Source organism: Pimephales promelas, chromosome 3, assembly GCF_988280905.1.
Source record: "Pimephales promelas chromosome 3, fPimPro1.hap1.1, whole genome shotgun sequence".
Classification (NCBI taxonomy): domain Eukaryota; kingdom Metazoa; phylum Chordata; class Actinopteri; order Cypriniformes; family Leuciscidae; genus Pimephales; species Pimephales promelas.
This window is the reverse complement of record NC_142771.1, coordinates 21624448-21638382: the sequence shown is the minus strand read 5'-3', so window position 1 is coordinate 21638382 and position 13935 is coordinate 21624448.

The following is a 13935-nucleotide window of genomic DNA, read 5'->3' as shown; positions in this document are numbered from 1 at the left end:
TTGCTCATATGATCATGATCTATCTTGAGGTACAAGTATAGATTCAAAATCAATAAATGCATCTGTAGCAACCCGATCTCACGAGAATTCGTATGAATTTTATGAGGTGGATAATTCGTAACAATTCGTATGACCTCACTCTTGACCTCGTATGACCTTTTTGCTAAATCGTACATATTTTACGAATTGGCCAATTCGTATGAATTCGTACGAATGACCTACCCCTGACCCCGCCCCTAAACCTACCCATCACGTGGGTTTGGACAAATCGTACGAATTCGTACGAGTGAGGTCGTATGAGCCACTTTTTAATCACTCGTATGAATTCGTACGAATTGGTCGTGAGATATAGCGTAGGAAAATTGATATTAGCTCATTTTTAACTGTCAGAATTTCTCATATAATCTTCATCTCACATTTTTCAGAAGAATGTCTTTTTATTGAAAACTTGCACGTCAGTTTGAGATTTTTGTTATCTGCCTGCACAATTTGGTGACTTTTCAGCATGGACAGGGTTATAGGCGTTTAAACAAAGAATACTTAAAAAAAGAAAAGAAACTCAAACTCCCAAGTAATAGGGCTCAGTAGCTTTATTACTCAGATCCCTTAATAAAGGTACAAATACAGAAATTTATGGTATGCTGCAGCTAGTCAATACAACACATAAGCTACCTCCCAAAATCGGAAACAAACTCAATCTGACTCAAAGCGTTGATATAGTCCTAATTCCATCTGAATCATTCATTATATGCACGGCTCAACAAAGGAAGTTAGGAGCAGAGGAGCCCTGAAGGTAGAACGCTGGCGACCCGAAAGCACATGCTTTTCTGCATTAATACCCATTTCCAGACATAAGTCTTTGACAAGTCTTCTATTTTCTTTCACTGTCTCTCTGAATTTAATGAAAAATGCAACACCACTTTCCCATCCTGAACTTCCACGACTGCAGATCTTAAATTATAAATGTTGCCCTCAGAACTGATCTATGAGCATAAAGTGATGCACAAGGCATGAAACAGTGGAGAATTTTATTTTATTTGTGGGTCTGTGCAGTAGTTTCTATCACATTCTTTCCTCTTTGAAGATGTTGACGTGAAAGTCCATAGTGCATACATCAGACATTCCAGATGAGTTATGTTACATGACACCTTGTTCAGTCCAACAGACTAATTGTACAGAGAATAGTGTAAATGCACTTATTCCTGTGTATGTGCTAACCTAATGGATATTGGTTACCTAATGGTTCCTCTTGAGGCCTCTGTATCATTGGAGGATTAATGAATATAATACAATATATAATATAATAAATATAAAATTCATATAATATAATATAATATAATATAATTCTCCAAGTCTGCTTTGCATATATATATATATATATATATATATTTGTAGGTTGTATAACCCAATCAGCACTTAGCCCTTTAAAAATATCTGTCACTAAAGAGTACTCTAGAGTGCATGTTCTCTCTAATGGAAAACATTTTGTTAAGGCTTGTCTTAACCAATGAGAGTGGATGCTTGCCATATGAAATGTCTAAATTATTGATTCATTGGTTTGCAGCTCATCTAATGGTTTTAAAAATGCATTACCTCCTATGTTAGGGAATTTAGATTGAAAGTCTATTATTAAGAGGCTTTTATTGAAGAGATATTGTGGGATTATTAGTGCTAGCCGAGAGCACAATACATGTTGAATGTAAATTCTTCATAGCAATTTTTGTCAACTGGGGACGTGCATTGTTCTGAGACTTAAAATATTTTGTAATTGTTAATTATCAGTGAATCCGTTTATAGTTCCGCAAAAGGTTTTGGAATGATTAATTCTCAAATTTGAATGGTTCAGATTCAAGTCACTGATTCAATGAACCGGTTGTAGAAGAAGAACTAACTGGAGAGAAAGGCTATGGGGTGTAGCAGCCATATCACCCTGTAGCCCAAGGCTGCGTTCGAAACCGCAAACTCAATAAGTAATGAGCACTAAAACAGTAGGTACCATGCAAACCATGCAACACATTGTTATGTAGTTCCACGACCTAGATTATCCTACACTTTATAGGCAAATCTCATTGAGTATGAATGCGAACCGGACATCTGCCATGTTGATGTTATCATGTGACCTACTACGACGCGTTATCATAAGCGCAACAACTTAAAAAAATAGGAACGACATGTTTAATTCATCTATCTATAAATATCGGTAGTATTGTTGAAGAAACACCTTCCCATTTATGTTGGAAACATTTAGGGTTATTTTAAACCCTACTAATGTGACCCACAGTTTTATCCTTATAATATATGATATAATTTTTTATTAAAAAGTCATGATCTGGCTTTTTAAATTTTATTATATTGTTGTCTGAGGTCAACTTATGACGTTCGCTTGGTTTTTGCATTTAAAAACATCAAAATGAAGAAGTAATAAGCTATTTTGTGCCCAAGTTTTGAGCCTACCTGAAAAACGCACGGTTTTTATGGGCGTCTTGCACTGAAGACTTTGAAGTAAACGCCCACTGCTGCGAGTGGAGAACAGTTTTGCATATTATAATGAGTTCTGTCGATGCACTTGGGGGAAATTGTTTTGAAAACGTCCAATGGATTGGAACGTCATTAAAAATAAAGTTTATCCATGCAGTCCTATTGGAATCCAGAGGAAGCATTTGCAGCCACTGTCTTCTTCCACAACCAGGCACTGCACAATATTTTGCATTGCTCTCTCGGTAGCTCGATCCGGTTTGTCATCACGAGGTAGGAATCTATGTTATTTGCTATGCGTGCAATGCGCGAATTGGTGGGCGGGGCTAACGGCCGTGTTAAAGTAGGTGTTGATCTTCTTCTGCGGGGTTGGTGTTTTATCCTCTTTGACGTCACAGTTTCCCACTTTAAAAAATGAGTCGTTTGCTGAGGCTGGTGTCAATAAAAGCTTTTATTGGACTAACAAGTATATTCTTATAATATGATGACCTCTTAGATGTCAAAAGCTCAAGGAATTTTAGATTTCTCAGTTCATCTTGTAATAGTTTATAAGTGTATTATTTATTATATTATTATATTAAATGAGCGACAGGTGCACTTACACTTCATAACATCAGTAACTCGACAGCACAACCTTTTTTCTCAGTGTTGGTAATGTCTGTACAAAGGACAGCTGCTCGAAGATCAGAATGAATTGCATTGTTAGTCCACCCCAAAACTTAAACAAAATAATAATATTAAATGCTGACCAATGCTTAATTATATTACTTTTTTATATAGCCTACTAAAAATGCAGTGAAACACCTCAATTGTCAGTCAAGCAATGAATTAATGCATACATTAATTAAATAATTATATTTTATATACCGACAACAATAAGAGACATGAATAAATGAGTAAAAGAACAAATAAAATTAACCATCACGATAAACAAATGCATATACAATTCAACAACACATGAAACTAAGCTCTATTCAAACTACAATGTATTTACAGGAGCTGAAAACCCACATCCTACTGCCATCTCAACACAGTGGCTCCCGTTTCTGGAGCTTTATTCTGATGAATTCACCAGAGGTGAGCCGTGCCTTCATACCAGAGCTTGTTGCTGTGCTGCGCTGCGGTTCATAATCTGAGGAAATAAGGGCAGGTGGAGCGATAGAGGGTCTCATAAGGGCGGATGGAGAGATGGAGGGTCTAATCTATGGCACCACTTCCAGGATTCAGCTCTGGGCTCCTCATCCTCAGTGCTCAAATCAGTCTGCAGACATTTCAGATCTTACAAAATTGCACAAACATTATAAAAAAGCAGTTATTTTAACAGCACAATGTCATTTGATTTCTGTATCAAACTAAGTGTTTAACTAGTCTTTCTGTATTAACTCTATTCCCGTCTTTCGGATGAGACGTTAAACCGAGGTCCTGACTCTCTGTGGTCATTAAAAATCCCAGTGTAACCCCAGCATCCTAGCCAAATTTGCCCAGTGGCCTCTGTCCATCATGGCCTCCTAATCATCCCCATATATACCAATTGGCTTCATCACTGTCTCCTCTCCACCAGTAAGCTGGCGCATTCTGGCGCACTATGGCAGCCGTCGCATCATCCAGGTGGATGCTGCACATGGTGGTTGAGGAGATTCCCCTCTCTATGTAAAGCGCTTTGAGTGCCGAGAAAAGCGCTATATAAAAATGTAATGAATTATTATTATTATTATTATTAATAAAAAAATGTCTCACTCAAATTTTCATGTTGTTATGCTGTCGGACCGCTTGATCCCATGGCGTGGCACATCTTCTTAATTGGACAGAGTTGCTTTCATTTAAAATGAATGATATCTAAAGTGAGTCCACCTCAAGGGCCAAGTGGAGAGCACTTGATCGGTCAGCCGAGTGAATAGTTATTAATTTATGTATCCATTAGTCAGCAGAAATTACCCAAGCGAGATGACATTTTTGCATGCCATGCAGGGTTGGAAACACCAATTATTTGTGGAGGTAATTAATGGACTAGAGGCCATCACTCGCAGGAAGACCAGCAGAGCATGAAGGCTCAAAAGAGTGCCCTGATAACTACACAGCGAGAGAGATATTGCCATGCTGAGTAATTTTCAAATTCACAACTGCATTTTTGGTTGGATAACAAGGTCCCAGAATTATAGTTGGAGGTTATTAAGATGCAGAAATCGTGTCTTGAGTGCATTTTTTAGCGAGGCAATGTTTTCCCTGGGTGATTCCAGTATTTTAAACAAAAGCAAAGTGGGTCAAAGAACTCTCAGTTCGTCTTCAGCCAGACTTTTATGTGAAATATAAAAGCTTAAAGTTTTGACCTTGAGTTTATATTAAATGGATGGTCCCCTGAGGTCAAATACAGTTCATCACCAAGGACAACGCAAGCACTGTGTTTGTCTCCAAAGTGCACCTTAATTGCATGGTTTCATGTAGAGCACAGTTATTTGTGTTATATATGCAATTAAATGTGTCTTTATATAATTTTATTTAATTTTTTTAAATTGTTATATGTTGTTGAAATAATTATTTGTTTATAACTGTGGTAATATTTATAAAAATAACGATTAAAATATATTTTTGAGCGGTCCGGGTAGCGGGTCAGGCATGCAAGATCGAGAAAATCATTTGTGTGTTCCGTGAGGTGACAGTCCTTTTGCTCGAGGCAGAGCAACTGGACGGCAAGTAAGTCCATATTCTGTAATGATCAGTTCTGTAATGTAATGTGGCTGCAATGATCATCTGACACATGAATTCCTTTATCAAATTCTTTACTTGGAAATAGACAGGAGAATAATGAATTAAATTCACTCACTACCACACACAAACATTAACATGGCTGACCAATGAACAGAGGAAACTAAGTGATTAAGTACAGGCAAACTGCCGGTAACAATAGACTATTGATTAATCTCCGTTGACTTTTGACAAGCATTTGTTTGTTTATCTTGGACATTTGACATTCTGCTTTTTTTCAAACAATGATATATCAAACATTTCATTACCAAGAGAGATTCATTATGAGAACACTGCAACAGATAAGAGACCACAATAAAACACATTGTACATGTTTATATGGGAAAAGGCTTAGCACTTTATAAGGATTAAGACTTTATTAGCAGCATGCATTCATCCCACATCAGACATTATAGGATACATTAAAGCCCTCTTATTTCCCTTGAGAGGAGAAAAGCGTATATTTGTTCTCATAGGGTGTCAAGAGAAAGGCAAATCTTCTCAAAGCAATTTTCTTACACTGTACTTCTTCTGTCTCAGCGTTTCTCGTATCATTACGTGTGATTACAATACTAGAGGGTCCGCCAGTGTAAAATGAAAGCACAGAAATTCTCCCCTAAGACGTTGATTCTTATTAACATAGACCCAAAGAGAGCTGCTATTGTCAAAGAGGAGGCGTTTCTGAGGTCAAACAAATACAAATTGCTTGTTTGTCATGACAGGGGTAGTCTTTTATTGTGCATGTTAAGAAGTAAACTGCATAGGAAAATGGCTTTGATCTTCTGATGGTTTCAACAGCTGATATTTTGATTGTGTCTATTCTGATCTTCTATGTTCAATGTTCACTAAAACAATAACTTGAAACAAACTTTCACAAAATAAAAAAATATATAAATCCATATTTTTTATTTAAATATTATATATTAAATATTATATATTAAGGTATTTTTAGTGACAGAAATAATATATATATAATTATTTGTGTATTATTATTATTATTAACCCTTTAAAATAGCTCAATATATTATTTATATACCATTTCACAAGATGTAAACAACACTGGTCCAGAAGCACTTCCTGTTTCAGTTTTTTAACACTACATAAAAGCTGGGATAAAATACAACCAACAGAACATTTAAAACTGAATAAAAAAGTTAAACAAACATCTTTAAGATGTTTTCTTTACATGTGAAATAAAGAAAACAGTTACAAACTGTAACAGGAAGTGCTTCTGGACCAGTGTTGTTTACATCTTGTGAAATGGTCTATAATTATAAAAAAAAACTTATATTACATACATCATTATTATTTACTCTGATCTTTGACAAATAAACAAAAAAGAGCACATGTGTGCTTGAGTTTATTAAAAGGCCAGCGGCGCTTAAGCTCTCTGCCTTCATAGTCAAATCACATCAGTGTCTTTTTAATTTGTGTTTTCCAGTGTCTTTCATTTGTGTTTTCCAGAGCTCTGGCTGGTCACAGATGCCACCATGGCTGCCCAGATAGCAAACTGACATTGAATCAACGTGGAAATATGACATCGAAACAACGTTGATCTGACATTGTTTTGCTCATCGAATTAACGTTGAACCAACGTCAGATGCGTCATTCTTTCAAAACTAACGGAAAATCAACTTGAAATCAACGCGTTGTTTCAACGTTATGAAAGCAAACCAATTTTCGATTTCATTTAACTTTGAAGAATGCCGCGTCTGACGTTGGTTCAACGTTAATTCGATGAGCAAATCAACGTTGTTTCAATGTCATGAGAGACGTCGTTTCCACGTTGATTCAATGTCAGTTTGCTGTCTGGGTGACCACCATGGATCACTCAGAACAGCTTGTCCTCCATATGCAGGGTTAGATCTCATTTGGGTTTTAATTGTCAAAATTTTCAAACAGGATGTGATATCAACAAGACAAATGAGCCAGGGGGTGGTATACACCTTTTTTTTTTGGCATCTTAGCAGTCCTGGCTCACTCTGCTTCAAATCTATAATAATAATAATAATAATAAAATGCAGATCTTATTTGCCCAGATACACATAGCCTACTGCAGCAGTTCAGAATTTTCATACTTCTACATTTTCCCTTCTGCGCCAACAAACAAAAACATTACCACACGAGAGAGGTTGTGAGGGGTGCACTCTCTGGTACACTGCACAATTTTGTCTGTTTCTGCAGTAGGCAGGCAATACAGCAAGCTTAGCACACATAAAATAACATTTGTACCTCATGAAAATTGAATGGTTATTTTAGGGGCTGCTGTTGTTGTGGCTCTTTGCCAACCAACTCCTCTTAGATGTCACAAAGGAACATCTGATTGCGTGCATGTGAAAGAGATGTTTACGGATGAGACGTGACATCACATTCAGGTGAAAAAAAGCATGTAGTCACTCAGTTCACAAAGGGATCTAAACAGGAAAGGTGCAGTAAAGCCATGCTCTGTTTATCACATGTGGATGAGTGAGCTTTTTTCCAGCAGTCTCTTGAATTTCTCCTCTGCCGTTTGGTTGTTTATCCATCCTAGGATCATTTAGGTTCAGAAAATAGTACTAACTGATGATTAAAGTTCACCTGCCCATTCAACCTTGAAGGTTTAATAGTAAACTAACTTGGCTTGCTGTCCTTGGAGGAGGCTCGAACCCGAGGCTCGGCTTGAGCTCCCAGTTAAGCTGGTGTGACCAGTGGCCAATGTCACTACTGCGGTAGTGAGGAATGAAGTTTAATCTGAAGCTGGTTTGAGAACGGTGGCTGAAATCACTGCTGCGGCAGTGGGGAATACAATTGTTTGAAAGCTGACGTGAGACCAGTGGCCAACATCACTACTGTGGTAGCGCGAACATGTTCTCTGAAGTTTGAGAGCGGTGTCTGAAATCACTGCAGCAGCAGAATAAAACGAAGTTTACTCTGAAAACGGGTGCTAGACCAGTAGCTGAAATCACTACTGCGGTAGTGAGAGAAATGTATTTTGATGAGGGGAGAAAGCACTGTTGCGGCAGTGAGACATGAAAGTTTAACTGGAAACCCTGAAGGGAAACCCATGCAAGGTGGACTTGCAGCACTTAATCGCAGATACAGGGTGGAGGGGGAAATTTCTGCAATTGCGTGTAAGAAGGAGAGCACGTGCTCAGCAACTAGATTGCTGAGTGGGCAATTGATGAGCTTGTCTATGTTACAGGTTTGAAAATGTACACCACTGACAATGACTTTGATGAGTGATGCTGATTGCATGCAGCTGCTGCATGAATACTGTTGGATTGGGTTGCTGTTAGGTTTGATTGCAGCATTTCTCTTGTCTTTTAATATATTTTTGGAAGTCTTTTTCCTTGTTTCATCTCATTTTTCTTGTTTCATCTTTTTGCACCCCTGTGGTGTAAAAAGATGGGTGGGTGATTTGTTTTGTTAGAGCTGAGCCGTATGCCTAATATCCTCAGATTTTTGAGTAAAATGGATTCAACTAAATTATTCAAAAATAATAATAATAATAATTAAAAATAAAATATACTAATTAGAAAAATAATTAAATTATACACTACCACACTCTACCATTTGGTCACTAGGCTGCGTTAATTCAACCAAAAATACAGAAGAAACAGTAATATTGTGAAATATGATTACAATTTAAAAATAACTGATTTCTATTTTCAAATGTATTCTAAAATATATTCTGAAGCTGAATTTTCAGCAGCCAACGTCCATGACCTTTTTCTCTCCCTTGAATCAGATTTGCTGTTTGCCACATAACAGACATCTTATCTAGCCCAGGTGAAAGAAATATCAGTATTTCAAAAATGAGATACCTGTTTTATTCATCTCTGGCCATAAATCCACATGTTTCTAATACATACTGATTACATATTGATCCCCATTGGCATAAAATATTATTAAGCATAAGAGGGAGAGTGGACCAAACTATTATATGAAAGACAATTAAAGTTATTCACTAAACAAGCCCATATAGTTGTGGAGGGATTTAAGTTAAATAGCGAGTGAAGTGTTGGCTTCTAAAGTTTACTCTGAGGTACAATATATGCTGAGTCACGAAACAAGGTAACTGGAGGGCAAATCTCATTGGAACAGTAGCCTTACTGCTTTAATTAGCATTCATGGTGTTTCTAGGATTCAGGATATTTGTAATAGTAACAGAGATGGGCTGTATTGTTTGGTTTTACTGGAATGGATGGAGATAACAGTGAGGATTAACTGTCATTTAAAACACAGTCTTTTGATCACACTCTGAAGTGCTTCATAAAGTGATTCGCCAGCACAATGTCGCACATCGTCTTGAAATGAATGCAGTGTTGCTTTAGCTTCCGTGCCTCTAATTATGGAGAGAAGTGAACTATTTATCACTGCTGTCATAGTCCATCTACAGCAGGTGATGAGACAGATCCTTTCCCCTCGATCATCAGTTCTCGCTCATCTGAAAAATACCTCATGAACCTCCCTCTTTTAATTAATATTTATTAGAAAGATTTAACAGGCAAGACATAATACCCTCGTTTGAACCTCAGACCACTGAAATTGCCCATCGGCTATCAGCATCTCAATCAATAAAGCAAACCACTAAGAAAGTTTCCTGCCCTTTTTCAGGTCTATGTCTTTATCTTTTCTGAAGAAAATAAGCAAAAGTACAATTATGGGGAAACTGAAGTAGGCCTTATCTGCCTCTCATGGGTGAAAATAAGGCTTTAATAAGGCCCAAAGGGAGTGAGTCTGCTTGTCTGCTGCTGAAAGAGCCATATGCTCTGTAGGTGGCAGTGGTGCACTTTCACATTCACACACAAGCACATAAACACACCTATTATTGCCAAGACTTACTGTAAAATTAGAAAGAGAAAGACAGGGACTACAGATCCCCATATTCACATTATGTTTAGGATAAAATAATTCCTAAATTACACATTGCAATTACTTGTTTGGTTTAAAAAAATCCAGGATGGACGGACAAATTTACAGACAGATAGAATAACCAGAGCATAAATGGCTATATCTGATGTAAAATCATTATTTTTTTAATGTTTTTTTTTTTAAACTTACTAAATGGTTACAGTTGTAGAATATAAAATATAATAGTCATTAGTCGATTCACTAAAATAGCAAAACAGGGGCAAGGAGCTTTGAATAATGCAAACATGACAAGAAACACTATACAGACAGGCAGCTACCTTCACTCATTAACCTATAGCTTCTAGTTTCATTGGGAGAAATAATTTGAATTAACTTATTGCTAGCAAGAGTATCATTGTGCAGAAAGCATACATTAATTATTTGTAATCTTAGAAAAAAATGACCCATTTTTCTATATTTTCCTACACGTCTTTACGAGGCAGACAAACCCTTGCGCCCCTTTCGTACTCTTGGTTTATTTCCCCCCCACACGCTCTTGATTAGCTCCAGGCTTGAGAGTTTTCTGAAAGTCAAAGTGCATCCTCACTCTCCTTTGCATAATTATTTGTTTAATATCAAATTAGAAATGCATATCAGCTGCCATATCAGATTCTCCATGGACCCAGCAGAGGGGAAACAGACTGTCCTCTACATGTCCTTAACAAGCGCAGTCTCTAGGGGTCGTCAAAGACACGGTTGTCTTCCGATCATATCTATCATCATCTAGACAGATTAGTGACTTACAACCTATACTCTTTGGCCAGAGTGCAGTGGTGTGAGTGGAGAATGACTGAATGACTGAAGAAACCTGATGATGATGACGGGTATGTGGGATAGCGAAGAGTGAAGAGACGGCACATGTTATGCTGTCGACTGTAAGAGCTCAGGGTGAGAGCGAAAAGAGTGGCATCTGCCAAGAACAAATCTTATGCCAGTGACTGGAAAGGTCTTTTAGCCTTCTACAGGTCTGCTGCCCCTCACTAAAGACAAGAGGCCCATTCCTGTCATGCAGATCCTTTTGAACTCTGTAACTCTTAAAAAGAAATGTTTGCTGTGGTGTCTTTCTTTTTAAAAGGATATGATATACTTTTGGAAAAATAGTCTGACAATTGAATTGTATTTCTTATATATTAATTTTATAGTTCATATGTTGTTGTAGTATAGTTTATAAAAGGTGTAGGGATGTAGAATGTATATAGTAATATATATATACATATATACATAAAATATCTAAAATCTTACGCAGGCTCCAAACCTTTGAACAGTAGTGTATGACAAGGACACAAAAATGTACTGCATTGGGAATGACGCAAGAAACAATGGAGAGACTGAAGACTTAAAGAGTTGACTGAGTGCAAGATATGAAACATAGCATTGAAGAATACATAGTGAGCACAAAACTATTCACTAGTTCAGGGTCCATTAGGAATCATTATTTCAGTCTGCTCTTTGATGTGCATCAATGCCCCTGATGTTTTCTGGTATATTAGGCCACATGTTCATACTTTTAAAACAGCTCTGGCTTTTATCTGTTTTACAATGATATTGATGCAGACTTATGAAATGCGCAAAGTGAAGACAAAAAACTGTTTGTCTACAGACATTATTTGTATATCCTAAAAAGTAAAATCAGCAGTAGGCTTCATTTAACAGCTACAAAATGATCCCTTTATAGGTTCTCATTAACAGTGCTGGTTTTACAAATTCAAAAAGCTTCACAACTGTCTCTCTGAAAATATATATATATATATATATATATATTTATAAAACGGTTAGTTCCAATCCTTGATTCTGAGTGGTCAATGTGCTTTATTCACGATAAAACATGGCTATGACCGCTTCACCCAACGGTTCTATTTATCACTGCGCAACACTGTGGTTCCTATTTGCTTTTATTTGAGCTTTCATGCATATTACACATTGGAACGTTTTGTTGCTGTTCATGGTCAGGGACTATTTATTTTTTTTTGTAGCGGAAGGAAGGCTTTTAGTGATCTTACTTCATGAAAGTTGCACTAATACATATTTTAATACACTCCGCTTCGCGTCGTGCCTAACAATGCCCTCAGCCGTTACTTATTCAGAATACAGCAGAGCCTCTCGTAACTTATTGCTTACATATATCCCAGTAATAATAATAAATAAATAAATAAATAATAATAAATGCTGGTGTGCTAGTGCCAAATGACACGTTGACTGGTGTTGCTCACCCTCTCTTTGTATTCACAGCAACATTTAAAGCTCTGTGAATCAAACAACATTTAGAGCAGCTGGCAACAATTCACGGCAGGCATTTAATTGAGTTGTGACCCATACATTGCTTCTTACATATTTGCTCTCCTATTTAAAAAAACCCAAGGGTCGAATCGCTGTAGCAGGGGTTAAGGCCTCGTTTTTCATCTCAGGGAGTGATTTAAATTGCCTGATTGGGTCTCTGAAGCACCTCTGACACACAGTTTTCTCATTATTTCTTCTGGCCTTCTCATTAAAGGGGGTACCAGCAGGACTCCCCTCTCAATATCTGCCTGATTTAGAGGCTTGCAGATGGGGTAATCACAGGCGGCAGTGCTAGAGGTTTGGTTCTCTTTCCCAAGTGTGGACATGTCAATCAGGGTATTGATCCAGGCAGCAACTTTTAAAGGAGAATCAAATAATCTCATCAAGGCAAATAAGAGATCTATGATATAAGTCATATGAGCTTGGACAAATCAATTTAGTTTTGAGTAGCTTACATTTTATACACAGTGCCTCAAACAAACGTACAACAGAAAACTGGGCGCACAGCTGTTTCCATGCAAAACTTGGCATTTATCAATATAACTTATTTAGAGCAGTGCCATGAGAGGTATGAAAGTGAGGTTGTGAGGGACTGACTTGCCGTGTTTTCAGTGGCATCCACTGTAAAGCTCTGCCTTACGAAAAAAAGAAGTATACTTCAAGTTAATTGTATGAAGTATATTTAAAGGGTTAGTTCACCCAAAAATTAAATTTGACAACAGTGGCTCAACGATAAGTTTATCAAGCGACGAGAATACTTTTTGAGCGAAAAAACAAACAACAATAACGACTTTATTCGACTATTTATTCGACATGTATGCGCATGAATCACTGTCCCACGCTAAAGCTCAGAGCAATATTGTAAGTTACTGCATGATAATACATTTTTAACAACGGAATAATAATGCATACACAGTCTCATTTTTAGTTACGTCTTTTAACTATTATAGTATTTCGAAGGGCAAAAACATGAACTTTAACTTTTGGCTTTACTTCTTCAATCAGTTGTAACTTTAGCACGAGGCCAGTAGCATATAGCATTAGCACCTCAGCTTCGCCTTTTTGCCCATTTTCTTTTATCCAGGAGTGACGAGAGGTGACGCGCTGCCAGGATGGCGACGGCCGGCCCTGCCCACTTTAAGCTTCAAAAACGTTCTTCAGAAACTGGTGACGTCACAGACACATCCATATTTTTTTACATATTTTTTTTTTGCTTGGAATATATAACAGTATATTTCTAATCTCTATAGTAGCTCATTTCTGACTCCACTTTATGATCTGTAATTGAATCTGAAGATATTAGTGATTAGTAGTCATTTCAATAGAATACTGAAATAGAATTTTTTAGTCTAAACTACTTTTTTTAATTCAAGAATGTAAATTACTATGACCATTTTGGTCTTTGGATCCATCCGTGTAAATGTTCATAAAACCATAAAATAAAGAAGACAAATATCTTTCAATATACCATGAAAACACTGATCAACTTTTTTCTTTCAATAGTATGTTGACTTAAGGAATTGGAAGCATCTGGGGAAGAAGTTCACT